Here is a 14,504-nt window from a genome sequence, read left to right on the forward strand (position 1 = left end):
TTGGGAGTTTTTTGTGGGTTTATTTTGTAAGGTGCACAACAAAGTTTGCTAATATATAATCGCTTGATTACTGTGTATCCAGCTGTTTAGCTAGTATGAGGGATTTTCAGGTATACCAGAAACAACAGTTGAAGCAATTAATGAGAGAACTTTTCTTGTTTGACTGGCTTGACATACAAGCAAACTTGTGAGCTGTCTGTATTCTGGAAGACAAGCTTGATAAAATAGCTACTAAAAATTGAGCCTTACAATGCTCAGCTACTGGGATACTGAGTGTTTTTCTAAAGAAATACTTCGCATTAGATCACTTTCGAATGTTTAAGAGTCAAGACTTGAAAATCCTACTTGCAGTTTGCCAAGATAAGTAGGGAAATCTGAAGTCTTGAATGAGGGATAATGTTTTGGATGTGAACACACAGTGCTGCCCTTCCTGACATAATATACAACTGTTGCACCTCTGCTACTGAAATTCTGCAAATCAAAAATCAAACTGCATGAGTTGGTTCAGTGGCTGACAAAGAGTGGTGAAATCCTATAATTTTAATTTTCCCTGATCTTTCTAAAACCCACCCCATAAGCAACCAAAGAGGCACGCGTGAAGGGAAAAGCCCCCATCCATATCCACAGCTACTTGAAGCAGAGTACAGCAATGGAGCTCCCCCAAAACCTTAAAGAACAGCTCAGCTGTCTTCTCCCAGTGGTGTTTTCTCCCATTACTGTCTTGCCACAATACTGTGAATTATGACCACAGGTATCTCATCGAGGAACTGAGTATTTGCAAAACATTTTGATATGAGATAATAAAGGCACTTATTTAAAAAGTGTATTTCGTTAGGTTAGTTGTAAACATAAAATTCCAACTGGTTAACTTGGTTATTTCTAACTGAGTTTTGTGGTAAAAACTAAGCTGCAAACCAAGTTAACCTGGTGGGGTTCACAAGACACATGCAGGGGAGTAGGGGAAACAATATCACCCAAATCTCTTATCTTTTCAGACTAATTTAAAATTCTCATAAAAAATAGCTATGTATTTGTCATAAGTTACTTAACACAGTGATTTTCTATTCTAAAAAGGAGCAGTCTTGGCACAAATAGCTCACAATGGCCCACTTAAAAACCTAGCAAACAACCTGAATATTTGAAGAGGAAAATGACTCAGTCTGTATACAGCAGAAAGATCGTGAAGAGGGGGACGGGAAGCATGAAGAACATTTTAGCTAATCTGGGAAGCAGAAAAAATGCTCAGATGCTTCCTGTAACGTTCATGGAAAGCAACTGTGTTGTGGAAAGTGCTGTGTAGATTATATTCCAGGGAAACCAAACTGACAAGGATTATTACAGAAGACTGCAGTGCAAATTCAATTAACCTATAGCCGTTGACAAAATGTCATGAGTAATTGCATATAGTAAAGGGGAAATGGCTATAGAATCATAGATTTATTTAGGTTGGAAAAGACCTTTAAGATCATCCAGTCCAACCATTAACCTGGCACTGCCAAGTCCACCACTAAACAGTGTCCCTAAGCGCCACATCTACGTCTTTTAAATACCTCCAGGGACAGTGACTCAACCACTTCCCTGGGCAGCCTGTTCCAATGCTTGACCACCCTTTTGGCAAATAAATTTTTCCTAATACCTAATCTAAACCTCCCCTGGTGCAACCTGAGGCTGTTTCAAATGTAGAAATAAGCAAATTTTTAAGTTTCTTAAACCAATAGCCTAATCTCATTTATTAGATGTGACCTCCACTCAGAGTAAAGATAATTTCCTGCCCAGCACAGAGCGAGTTAACTTCCACTGGTCCATAGCCACTGAAACATATCAAAAAATCAATGAATGCACAAGACACAACTGCCCTCAGTACAGCAGAACTAATAAAAATGTCATGCTTCTACAGAGTCTTTAATGATTTTATTATGGCTTCACTTATTATTTAAAGGGAGTACATGCAAAGAGAAGCCACAACTCATGTGATGCAAGAAGTTAATGGAATGCATTAACTCAAGACTACTAAAGCAATAATGAAGTAGCAAATACTGGGCAAACCATGTTTCATAAAAAGAGAATTTGTGAGAAAGTTATGCCAGAGGTTCCCTCTACACCAAAGCCATTTACTTTGGATCAGCGGACACCTAGAATACTGTACTGAAATGCACAAAAGTGACAGAGGTCCCAGCAGATTTCCAGAAGGAACATGTTTTCCCCAAGTACTTAAAATGTCATTTTTAGACTCTGATTTGATTAAAATATATATAATATCTAAGCTAAGAAGCTCAGCTGAAGGCAAAGTATGGAGTGAATACAGAGTCTCATCCCAAGAGACAACATCCACAGTATGCAGAAAGCAGACACAGTATGTGTTCTCCATGCTATACCATTACGGGAAAAACACCACCTCCTTACACACTTCATGATACCACAGAGAGGCAGCTACCTATTGAACACGGAGTACCTACATCCCATGTAGTTTCAACTTTGTTCCTCTCACCTCAACACTGCCTATTGTGGTCCCTGTCTGAATTTTATAGAATTGAAACGTAGCTCAGAACTGCCAGTTTCGTGGGATAGCAAAGAATCTGAAAGATAAATATTGAAATGTTTACAATTATCATGTCCAGATCATAATTGCTTATCCTGCAGCATTAAAACCTCTTCAAAACAGCCAGAAACTGTTGAATTTAATTTAAAAATAAAAAAGAAATCTTTTTTACTGCTATAAAAACATGCTATATGCACATAACAGTAAAAAGGGAAGACGACATATTCCATTAATCTCCTGAGGAAAGAAATATCTGAACTCCTGTAAGTCTGTTATGGGCTCTATCACGTTGCTTAGTAATTCCCACAGCAGCTGACTCATCCCTGAATTCACAGTCATCTTCTGAGTTCTGTCAGGCAGATATTTGATAAGTGTTTTTCATTTCCACACATGAAACATACTGTTTCATTTTCCATCATTTCCCAAGATGGATCCCCATCTCCACCCTGCTTCTCCACTCTATCCTGTAAATTTAAGCAAAATAATTCTAATGGATACTGTGTTGTTTGAGGGAATAAGATTATTTTGTTTTGTTTTGGTCTTTCAGGCCAATGAAATAAAACTTTACTCTGAGCAAGCAGGTCTCTAACATACAGGTAAAAAGAAAAAAATTCAGAAGAATTGTACCACGTTTCTAATATACACTGTTAGAAACAAATCCCACAAATGAGCTAGCCAACCCTAAGTAGAGCATATTTGTTCTTCTGCAATGAGAAACTGCAATATAATTTTCTAAACTATTAGAGCTATGGGAAATCAGTTGATACCAGACTTGAAATATTCCACAAGATTGCAACGCCCTCCTATATATCTGTGTGCTGAATTAGACCAGTTCAGTTAAATCAAACACCCAACGATGAATATAATAATGAAAACCTATATAATAAGCTCCACATGACAGAGAAGACAGTTGTACGTGCTCATATGAAATCTGCCACCTCTTTAACTATAAGCACATCCAGTGTAGTATTGTGATTGCATGGAATTTTCTGATTACTTTTTTTCTTAAGGCCTCCTTAAAACAAAAAGAATTATAAAAGCAACTACTATTTCTAAATAAGCTGTACAGCACATCATTGAAGGGATATAAACCGAATAATTTCATGGAAACACAAATGTCTTTCACTTAATACAAGAGTCTCAACCTAGAAACCAGAACACTACTCCTCAATACAAGAAGAGCTAGCATGTAACATGCCTATAAAACGTGTGGGATAGGGACAGTTTATTATCCTGATCCCTTCGTAGTTAAGGGAAGCCCTACATTTTGTTTTGCCCCATCTAGATATGAGAAGTCACATCTGCCTATTCATCCTTGCTGGTATAGTAGGACATAGTATATTGAGCGTAGGAGTTTCTACAGTGGTAGTGTGGCTTTAGTCCTTAAGTATATGCACATCCACTTATTTTGACCCTATGCTCAAACAGTATTTAAATTCTGATGTAACTTAAAGAAATTTAACAGGATAAAAGATACTCCTGTAACCGGCCTCTGTGATATTATAAAGGACAGGTCCAAGCACTGGAAGTGTCATAAGGAACAGTGGTGTCAGGGTCTATTACTGAAGGGGGGGTGTGGGGTGTAAGGACTAGAGGCGGGGGGAGACAACCTCAGTTCAGAATTACTACAAGATCATTTATAATACCAGAAAAACAGCAGTGCCCCTTGAACTTTGAGATGCATTCCATGTATTAGGTCCTTTCCCTTAATTACCAGCTCTTGTTATTTTTTCCCTCCTCATTACAAAACCACAGTCCTATCTCTGGCATATTTGACAGAAGTCTTCTTTGGTCAATCAACTTTGACAATCCAGTAACTAGTTTCATCAATATCACCTTAACATGGTGTTAAAAATAAATAAATAAAAATACAGTGGTTGTCATCTCAGCCTTCAGCTGCAAATTCAATACTATTTGCAAGTGTCTTCCCTCAGCAAGCGTCTCTAGGATGTAAACCCATTTTGACTAAAATAATGAGAGCCTCTCCTATTTCTAATCTAATGCTATTTCACCTCTTCAAGGTCACTAAATTGAAGTTTCACTGTCAAAGCACTTTGCCCTTAAAAGATACAAGAATCTTCTATATCAGATATGTTATCTGCTAGATTCTAAGCTACCTATAATATATACTATCCTAACATTTTCTTTCATTTTTCAAATTTCCCTTATTTCCTCTTTGCCAGTCAACACAATTTCTGAAATAACTAATACTCACTTAAATATTAACACCTATGTCTTAATCAGATCATTTTCTTTCTCTCTCACCTCAGCTCAGTACTTTTTTTAAATGCCATGGGAGGAATGTTCCTGTTTTAATCTTTGAAAGTGGCTTTCAGTTGTGTGGTCTTTCCCTTTTTTTTCCCTCCCTTTAATATTAGCAACATGTGAGCTAACAGCCATGGGCACCCTTTGCAGTCAGCACAGAGGCCCAGACCTGTCCAAGAGGTCTACCTGTATTCCACATGAACTGAATCATCCTGAGGACTCTCATTTCACACACAGTCTTTCTGCACACTCACTACAGGACCATAAGGAGCCTCAGCAGCCAATGGTCCAAACAGGTAAATTGAGTCCATCATCACCTCTAACACATCTAGGATCTGGAAATGATTCTGACTTTATCTCCAGCACAGAATTTGGCAGAGACCAAATTCCTGCAGTACAGAAAATTCGTTACACGTCTCATTCATGCTTTGGATCTCACAGCAGTCAATGACACAACTAGCTGTGTGATGAGCTTCATGAACACGTAGCTTAGAGCAACTTACATACCCAACCTACACCTCAGTTAATAGTGCATTCAAGAAAAGTCATGCTAATTTTAAACCAAACAGATCTACCCTATTTGTCCACTCTGCAATCCTTTAAATCACCCATCACCACATAGATAATATTCCTTTCCTAAGATATCTTAGTGTATTTTCCCAGTTACAGCAGTTAAGACTTTATTTCAAGTCTGAGAACACACTTGTCTAACACACTACGAATTGATCTATGACTTACAGTTGTCACCTCTGAAAAAATTCAGAATAGAAAACCGGTTCTTTAAGGAGCTCTCTGGAAACATAACTGTGCTTATTACTGCTCCTTCTAATCCATGTACCAGTTCTGAAACCATGCCAAATCAGGTCACCACAATCCTCTGCAATGACAAAGCCCTGCTGAACACCACAACAATCCGAGTAAACAAGTGCAGAGGAAGGGTGCCTCTTAAACGTCCTGTTAAAAGACTACAAAGCATAAACAGAATCTGGTATGCAATGAAAAGACACTAAGTCTTCGAACACTGGAACCAATGGAACCTGGTGTACAGATTTGCATAGTCAGCTGACATTTTAACTCAATTTATATTAAGATTCAGCATAAGCAGAGTGTCATCTTCACATGGAATTCACACAGGAGAGAGCTGTTATGAATGGCACAGCTGAAGGACAAATTTCCATTGACATTCATGTCTCTGATAATCTGCAGTAGAAAGAACCTTGACTGAAATTGTCCTAATAAGGCAAAAAATTCTTCTGAAGCCTTCCCCACACCTCAAGCATCCATAATGTTGCTCACCTGACTGAACCTTCAATGTATAACAAGATCAGATTTATGCCACATCCCTTACTTAACAGGTTCTCCCTTCTCCCTAGCCTTCCAGCATTCTTGTGAGGGTTGCACCATTAGGACTTTCCTTTCACAACTGATTGAATTTGGGGGCTGCCAATGGTTCAAAAAGCAAAGTGGGATTAATTATTTCCATAGAAAACGGGCTGAAAATAAGGAACAGATGACATCCGCCTGTTCACATCCATTAAAGAATCCAACCATTCAGCAGCTGTTCTAGATTATCTCATCCTGTACTCCTGCTGTAACGTCATCCGCCTGACTACGCAGGACAAAAGGATGCTTGCAGGCTGACCAACCTAGTAAGCAGAGCTTTAAACTAGAAACAACAGCAGAGAAAGAGATTCTTCATCAAAGGAGGAAGCTGTGGATGTGACAGGCAAACTAGGAGTCTGGGTGATAGGAACAGAAGGGATACGGCAACTGACAGAACAGAGCTGAAGTGGAATCTCTCCAAGCATAGGCATGTAAAGAAGGAACTGCCTGCAGAACAGCCTAATGGAGAAAGCTCTCAAACCTGTACTGCGGAATCAGCATGCTTGGGTGCCTGCCCGGACTGCCTCTACACGGATGCACACAACACCAGGAACAAACAGCAGGAGTTAGAAGCCTGTGTGTAGTTTCCAGGCTATGACCTCGTTAGGATCACAGCGACATGGTGGGATAGCTCAAAGGCTTTTTAGGAAGACAGGCTTGGAAGGCAAGAAGGAGAGTTGCCCTTTATGTGAAAGGGCAGCTGGAATTATGGAGCTCTGCCTTGGGACAGGTCAGGAGCCAGTCAAGAGCTTATGCATCAAGACTGGCCGGCAGACCAATATCGGTACTACTGTAGTGGGAATATGCTACAGACTTCCTGATCAGCAAGAAGTAGTAAAGGATGCATTCTTCAGACAACTAGAAGAAACCTCATGTTCACAGGCCCTGCTCCTTATGGTGGAAATTTTAACCACTGTGCTATCTGCTGGAAGGACAATTCAGCAGGGCTCAAGCAACTTAGAAGAATTTTTAATGCCTTGACAATAACTTCCCAAGGTGATCAAGAAGCCAATGAAAGGTGCTCTGCTTGACTCGATACTTACAAAGAAGAACTGGTTGTGCTTGTGGAAGCTGCAGGCAGCCTTGGCTGAAGTTTGGTTGGAGACAAGTTACTAGTGGTGTACTCCAGGGGTCGATACTGGGGCCAAAACTCTTGAAGATATTCATTAACGACCTGGATGCTGGGAAAGTGTGAGCCCTCACCAGGTTTACTGATGATACAAAACTGGGGAGAGCAGCTGATAAACTAGACTGTTGTGGTGGCATTCAGAGTGATCAGGCCAGGTGGTGAATTGGGCTGAAAGGAATCTCATGCAGTTCAAAAGGAAGAAAAACGAAGTCTTGCATCTAGGGAAGAATAACCCCAGGCACAAGTACACGCTGGGTGATGAGTGGCTGAAAAGCAGCTCCAAGGATCTTGGAGTCCTGCTGGACAACAAGCTGACCATATGCCCTTGTGTCAAAGGCCAACAGCACCTTTTGCTGTATTAAAAAGAAAGTTATCAACAGGTCAAGGGAGGTGATTCCTCCTCTCTACTCAGCACATATGAGGTCATATCTTGAGTGCTGTATCCAGTTCCAGTCTCCCCAGTACACGAAAGGTTTGGACTCACTGGAGCAAGGCCAGCACAGGACCACAAACATGATTAAGGGACTACAGCATATATGAGAAGAGGCTGAAGAAGGTCCAACTTTTCAGTCTGAACACAAGGCGGCTCAGGGGGATCTTAGCAATGTGTATAAATAACTATTAGAAGGGAATAGAGAAGGGGGAGCCAGACTCTTCTCTGTAGTGCACACTGACAGGACAAGAGGCAATGGGCACAAAAAACAAGGAAATTCAATCGGAACACAAGAAAACACTTTTTAATGTGGTTTGGTCAAATACTGGCACCAGGTTGCTCAGAGCGGTTATAAATATCTGCAGAGATATTCAAACCCCAACCAGACACAGTCTTAGGCAACCCATTGTAGCTGACCCTGCTTGAGCAAAGGGGATGGTGGACTAGATAATCACAAGAGGTCCATTCCAAACTAAACAATTCTGTACCTCACAAATTTGTGCTTGGTGAAAGATAGCAGACATGCACATAGAGAAAGAAGGAGAAAGGAAGACCATCTTTTATGTTTACCTCTTTCCTTAACACAACTTTTTCATAGAAATTATCAGCCATTACCATCATACTAATATTTCTACCATTCCTGTTTTGTGACTACTGCTTCTTAAAAGAACATAACTTTCATTCAGGTGAATTGCAACTGTACTGCTTCCTTTCCTCACTTCTGTCCATCACCCAACATCACCATCTCTTCAGCTCTTGAATAGTTCAGCTGGAAACACGTCATAAGAAGCCTATACCCGATACCAGGTAATTCACATCCCTGGCTGTAGAAGAAATTAACACAAACCAGGCTGCTGTATGAAATCAACCTGTTTATGCATTTATGTATTTATTTATTTATTAAAGAGAGGTGGGGCAGAGCTCTGAAGCACTGTTCATGACATCTGTGCTATCAACTTGCTAGCACATCCCCCATCATATTTTTAGTCTGGCTAATTAGCAGACAGTATGTGGTCCCAGTCTGGGGGACAGTATCATTCCCAACAGGCAACCTGAACATAGTTACAGTATGTTGGAGGGAGAGAGCTTTGACACACAGAGGTGAGCTGGCACGTACCTCTTGGCTTCAGTGTCGAAGCACAGACTGTGGCCAGCCTGCTGCTGAGTTACATGGGCAGCGTACCCCACCCCTGTGATGAAGCTGTGGGAAGCCTCAACACATGCTTCCATCAGCCAGAAGATCTGAAGGGCTCAGGACTTCCAGCAGGATGATGGTACTGAGAACACCACAAATACAAACCTATGGCTACACTGCTCCTTCCCTCACTTTTGGTTGTGAATACTGTGTCAGGTCTCTGTTTCAGCAACAGCAAAAAGGGAGTAGAGGGTATCTTGACTAGGACCTTCACAGAGAGGTGCCAAGTATTTCAAACTCCTTTTCAGGAAATACAATATCAAAGGTACAGATTACACACTGATGTGAGATGGAAGCTGCCTTTTTGCTGCTTTCAGTTCATTTATTAACCTGTGAGGACAGCAGTAATTAATTACGCAGCTTGTCTGTAAGACTTATATTGAGATATAATCTGTTTTTTAATTGCATTTAGAAGTGTTATTAGGATAACTAGAACCCAACTGCCCTGCACCAGATATTTGTTAGATTTGGAGATCACTACTGATTAAGAGGCATGCCATGAAAATGTATCACACTTCTCTTTGGTGAGGCAAAATATACTTTCTTCTGTTCTCTCACTGTTCCCTAACACGTGGTGGTTTTCAGCCTGTATTTTAACTTTCTATAAAACAAGAATGAAGACATTTTGGGACTGGACAAGACCAAATGATAATTATGAACTTTCAAAACACTAAATACTGAAAAACCAGATCATTTGGGTCTAACTTTGGAAGGGACTGTAATTACTGTTTTTTCACTGTTTTAATGAACCAGAGTATTAGATAAAGTAGGAAACAAAAAACTGTTAATAAATTATAACACTGCACACACTATGCAATGAAGACATCTCTTAACTAATCAAACTCAACCTGGACAAGATCAATTTAAGATACTCATCTGCTCTACAGAATAAATAATAATTCAGATTTAGAAGAAGGAAGAAAAATCTCTTTCCTTCAGGGAATGGTGTTGATGACACGTTGTTTTGCACAGCTTTGAAAAGAGCAACTCAGTGCTTCTTTTTGGGTAAGGCTGGATTGTTTTCAAGAAGCCACATTCTTCAATTTGTCACATGCCTATTGACACAAGGTTTCAGCAGACCCTGGATTGTGAACTGTCTGGAGTATTTATTTAGTACCTTTAAAGCAAGTTTTAACCTTGAGGACTGAGTCCCAAGACAAGAAAAGTTAAAAAAAACCAAACAAACAACTATTACTGCCACATTAACTCTGTGTAGAAATTAAGACTATCATCAGTACAGTAACAGTTAAATGCTGAAGTGTGACACTAAAAAAAAATCAACTTTAAAGCTGTGAAACATATCTCACATTAATAAAAGGCATGAAGTTAGCCATTTGTGGTTTCAATAACATTATTCTGAAGGAAACTAACACAGAAGTTACTATCATCACTGCAATAGGATTCAATAATTAAAAGATCTAATGCATCTTAAGCATGAAATAAACCACCAATTTCTCAATATAGCAAATCAGGACACACTTGGACCTAGGTTTGATGCAACAGTTTGGTTATTAGGTCTGGTGTAACTTTTTGGTTATATTTTGTATCTTGTCCAGACATCCCTCCTACTGAAACAGATATTACGCAGAATTTTCTAATGCAAACTTTGCCACAGGTATAAAAGAAGATAAAGTTGTTTAGGGAATATGGATACACACAGTCTTTCAGTGTACCCTGCTATTTTTACCCCCTCCTGTACAAATTTACATCTAATCTACAGATACAGGGGACTTTCTCCTCTTCTAGTTTTTGCCTATTACAGTTTTTAACATGAAAGACAAGACATTTTCACACCTCCTATCTCCAAGAAATTCCTTCTGCTTTTTCAGAAGCAGGAAGTGTTAATAACAGCATATGCTTTCAGTTTTCAGAATTCATTTTGTTTGCTTTTGAACCACCGAAACATACACAAACATAAACAAGTAATTGCACTAATTTTTGAAAAACTGAAATTATCCCACACTACTTTTCTTAAATCGTGAAATACAGATATTTATGTCTCAGTAAAAATACATGTTTCTCTATCTTGGGAATAAACTATTGATCTATAACCATAAAGAACTGCATCTCACAGACATCCCTGCAGTTTTCCTACAGACAACCACCTGGCACTTTGGCAGTCAGCACTGAGGTTGCAACACCGAACTTCACAACTTCCTCACAGCAAGGGGGCCAAACAGGCAGCCTTTATCAATGCAACCATTGTCTCTAAGAAACAGTAACAGAACTACAGTTAACTCCACATGGTCTCAATACACCAGGAGGAAAAGAAACTCACTCCTCAGTGGTCACATGTTGACTATGAGAACATGTTCTTTTTAATGAAAATTGTTTAAACAACTAAGAAATTTTATTTCCTCCTGTCAACAGAAAAGAATGTACTACTAGCAATCACTCTAGCAATCAAAAATCAAGAAAGGTGCCCCTAAGTTAGTTAACATGACATTTTGAAATAGGGTTTTGTAGTAGTAAGTCACAGATGAGAATCAGTTCTTCGCATTTTTGTGCAATTTTAAGTAACAGAAAATTCCTTAATTCGGTTTTACATGTAGCATTTCAAACTATGCAATGGTATGTTTTCCTTGGGACAGAAAGTATTTTAAAAAAAGAGGAGCTCACGATTACATGATTGAATTGTAATATACACATATAAACATTTTATAAACAATATATGCTACAGAGAAGCTGTTGAAACATGTCATTCTGTATTTAGGGCTTTGTCACAAACTTCATAAATATTAGGTATTTTTTTGCTTAGCAGTTGCTTTTACTTCCTCACAAATACGTGGTATAAGTAATGGATGCCATGTTAAAATATAACTGCCTGCTACCATTCAAAAAGGTTTCATTGCCTTTTGTATTTCATGCCCACTGAATAAGTCTAAAGAAGTTTAAGATCTGAAAGATCTAAAGCATAAAAAGAAAAAAATTTAAGAACTGGTGTATTCTTGGACAACCTGGATTAAAAGAGCAGGGAAGAAAAAAGAAGTGCCTGAAAATCTAATTATTTATCTATATCAGGTACCATCTGGGACACTGGAAAAACACTAGCTATCCTATTTTTCTTTCCTTTTATATTTTTTCAAAACTAAGATGAGGTATTATGAACACCAGAATGGATATTTTGAACAAACAGATCATTGTAAACAGGTCAAGCAAAAAGACTCAGATTAAACATTCAATAATTCTGAAGGAGGAAAATGGCAAGACGTATCTTAGATGTCATCAAAGGTATGAGGTCTATTCATAAATAATCCGTTCTAAAAGATAGAAGAATATGTTTTAAAAGCACAGATACCTTCCCAAGATACTTGACTCTCTTAACACTTTGTACCATATGGTATGGTTTGATACTTGCATAGACCCTTGTACTGAATGCTGCATTCTATAGACAGCGTAACATGTATCTCATAGTTTAGCTAAGAATGTGCTTCTGTTATCCATAATTCTCTAAGCATCACTTAATCTTAACCCATCTGAACATACTTCGAGATATTACTGAACAGTCTGTATAAATTGGCAGTTGAATGCAAGTCTTAAGTCACAAAATAGACTTGCCATTAAACTCTGCTATTCTAGAGCTGCTTATTTACTTTTAGACAAATTTTATTTTTTAAAATTTTTATTTAATTTATTTGATTTTAGACAAAGCAGCTTAAATAATGAAATTAGGTATTCATTCCTCTGAATTTCACAAGAAACCTCTTCTACGCCTGCTGTCCCAGCAAATTACAAGTTGAACTGAAATTACATCTCTTGTGGCCTAGATTGATAAAGCCATGAATTAAGCTTACATAAATTACTGCTTGCTCAATTTACTGCCTCTGGCCACCAAAGGCTGAAGGACCAGTGGTTCAGGGTGTTTGCATTTGTATGGAGTATCAACTCTAGGAAACACCCTAGATGTTTATACTGTTAGGCCTGTGCTTACCAACATAGAGGTAGAAAGACACAGGTAAAGATCAACCTTTGTATTGAAAATGCAATTGACAACTTAGTGAGACAGATATGGAGAGTTCCTAAGTTTATAAAAATAGAAAATTTGTGCAAGCAAATGGTTACAGCTAAATCTTTCCTTTTATAGGCAAAAAGGGAGAATTTGGAGGGATAGAACAACTCCCACCCAACAACAAACAAATAAGAAGGCATGTCAAAGACTCCTTCAGAGAAAAAAAACTTTTCTAAAGAAGCATTTCCAAGCCCGGAAAAGGTTAAACTTTAGGTTTACCTTATACCAGGTAGTACAAAATAGAAGCTTCATTATCTCATCCATGATCTTTCAAGGCTTGATGCTAGTATTCTCTTCAAGGTTGTCCCGTGTATCTATAAATGGGAGGGTGAATTATGGGAGGAGAGCTATGCTTTTTATATATTCTATCTCTAGCTGGAAAGCGTCAACTTGAACGACAATGCAACTTATCATGCATGAAAATGTTTCACTGTACTGAACTGTTTTATCTACACAGTTTTACGTTTGTAATACTGTTGCATGGAAAGCATTTGTAATAATTTTGATCAGGCTTTCCATTTCCTACGTTCAAGAGGACATTAAACAACTACTTACTTGTCTAAGACAAGTTTAGAAGTAATTAAGAAATATCCTTTATAAAAAGAGATAGTGACATGTCCACACAAAAAAAATAATTAACAATCCTCCAGAAAGGAGTATAAAACTGTTACCTATCATCACTAACCAAAATTTAAAATATTGTATTAAGACTTGTTGATGAACTAAGGGAAGACCACACAACCACACAGCATAATAAAGACAGGGAGAAAAGAGAGCTATACTCCCTGTATTGCAGAGACACTATCAGTTCTAACCATGCTCATAAACCTCAAATGTTTATGGGCATGAGAACAATCTTCTTGGGATCAAATATTTAACAAGGACCTCTTGCAGTATTGTCTTGGTTTCAGCTGGGATAAAGTTAATTTTCTTCTTGGTGAGGGAACAGAGTGCTCAGGGACTTTTTGGTTTCACAGGCAGCCAGGCCAGCTGACCTGAACTAGCCAAAGAGGTATTCCATACCATGATGGGGTTTCATGCGTGGTATATAACTTGTGTGTCTGTCTGTCTTGGCCAGGGCCTGCAAATCATTGCTCAGGGACTGGCTGGGCATCGATCAGCAGGTGGTGAGCAGTTGTATTGTGTGTCACTAGTTTTCTTTCCTCCCTTCCCTTTGGATTTCATTCCTCTCCCCTTCTCCCTCTTACTATAACCGTTATTGTTGTTATTATTATTGTTCTTTGGTTTTTATTTTACCTCAATTGTTAAACTACTCTTACTTCAACCCTCAAGTTCTACATTCATTTCCGATTCTCCTCCCCACCCCACTGGGTGAGGGGGGAACAAGCAAGTGGCACTTAGTTACTGGTTGGGGTTAAACCACAACAAGTATTTATTCTGTTTCTGAAGTTTTTGAAGACAGAAGCCACAAAGAATCAAGAAGAGCTAAATTGTGTTCTATGCATATTGACAAAAAAATTTCAATAATCCAATATTCTGGAAATACAAACCCACCGATCAGTAAAACAACTACACCCATCATTAACAATA

General features: G+C 38.6%; 1 protein-coding gene across 1 annotated transcript in view; it reads right to left on the minus strand.

Moving 5' to 3' along the window:
- The window catches only part of LOC119149755 (prolyl endopeptidase), a 113,527-nt gene that overhangs the window by 68,503 nt on the left and 30,520 nt on the right, over positions 1 to 14,504 (minus strand). The window lies entirely within an intron of this gene.

The sequence above is a fragment of the Falco rusticolus genome, chromosome 6 (genome assembly GCF_015220075.1).
Source record: "Falco rusticolus isolate bFalRus1 chromosome 6, bFalRus1.pri, whole genome shotgun sequence".
NCBI classification, from domain to species: Eukaryota; Metazoa; Chordata; class Aves; order Falconiformes; family Falconidae; genus Falco; species Falco rusticolus.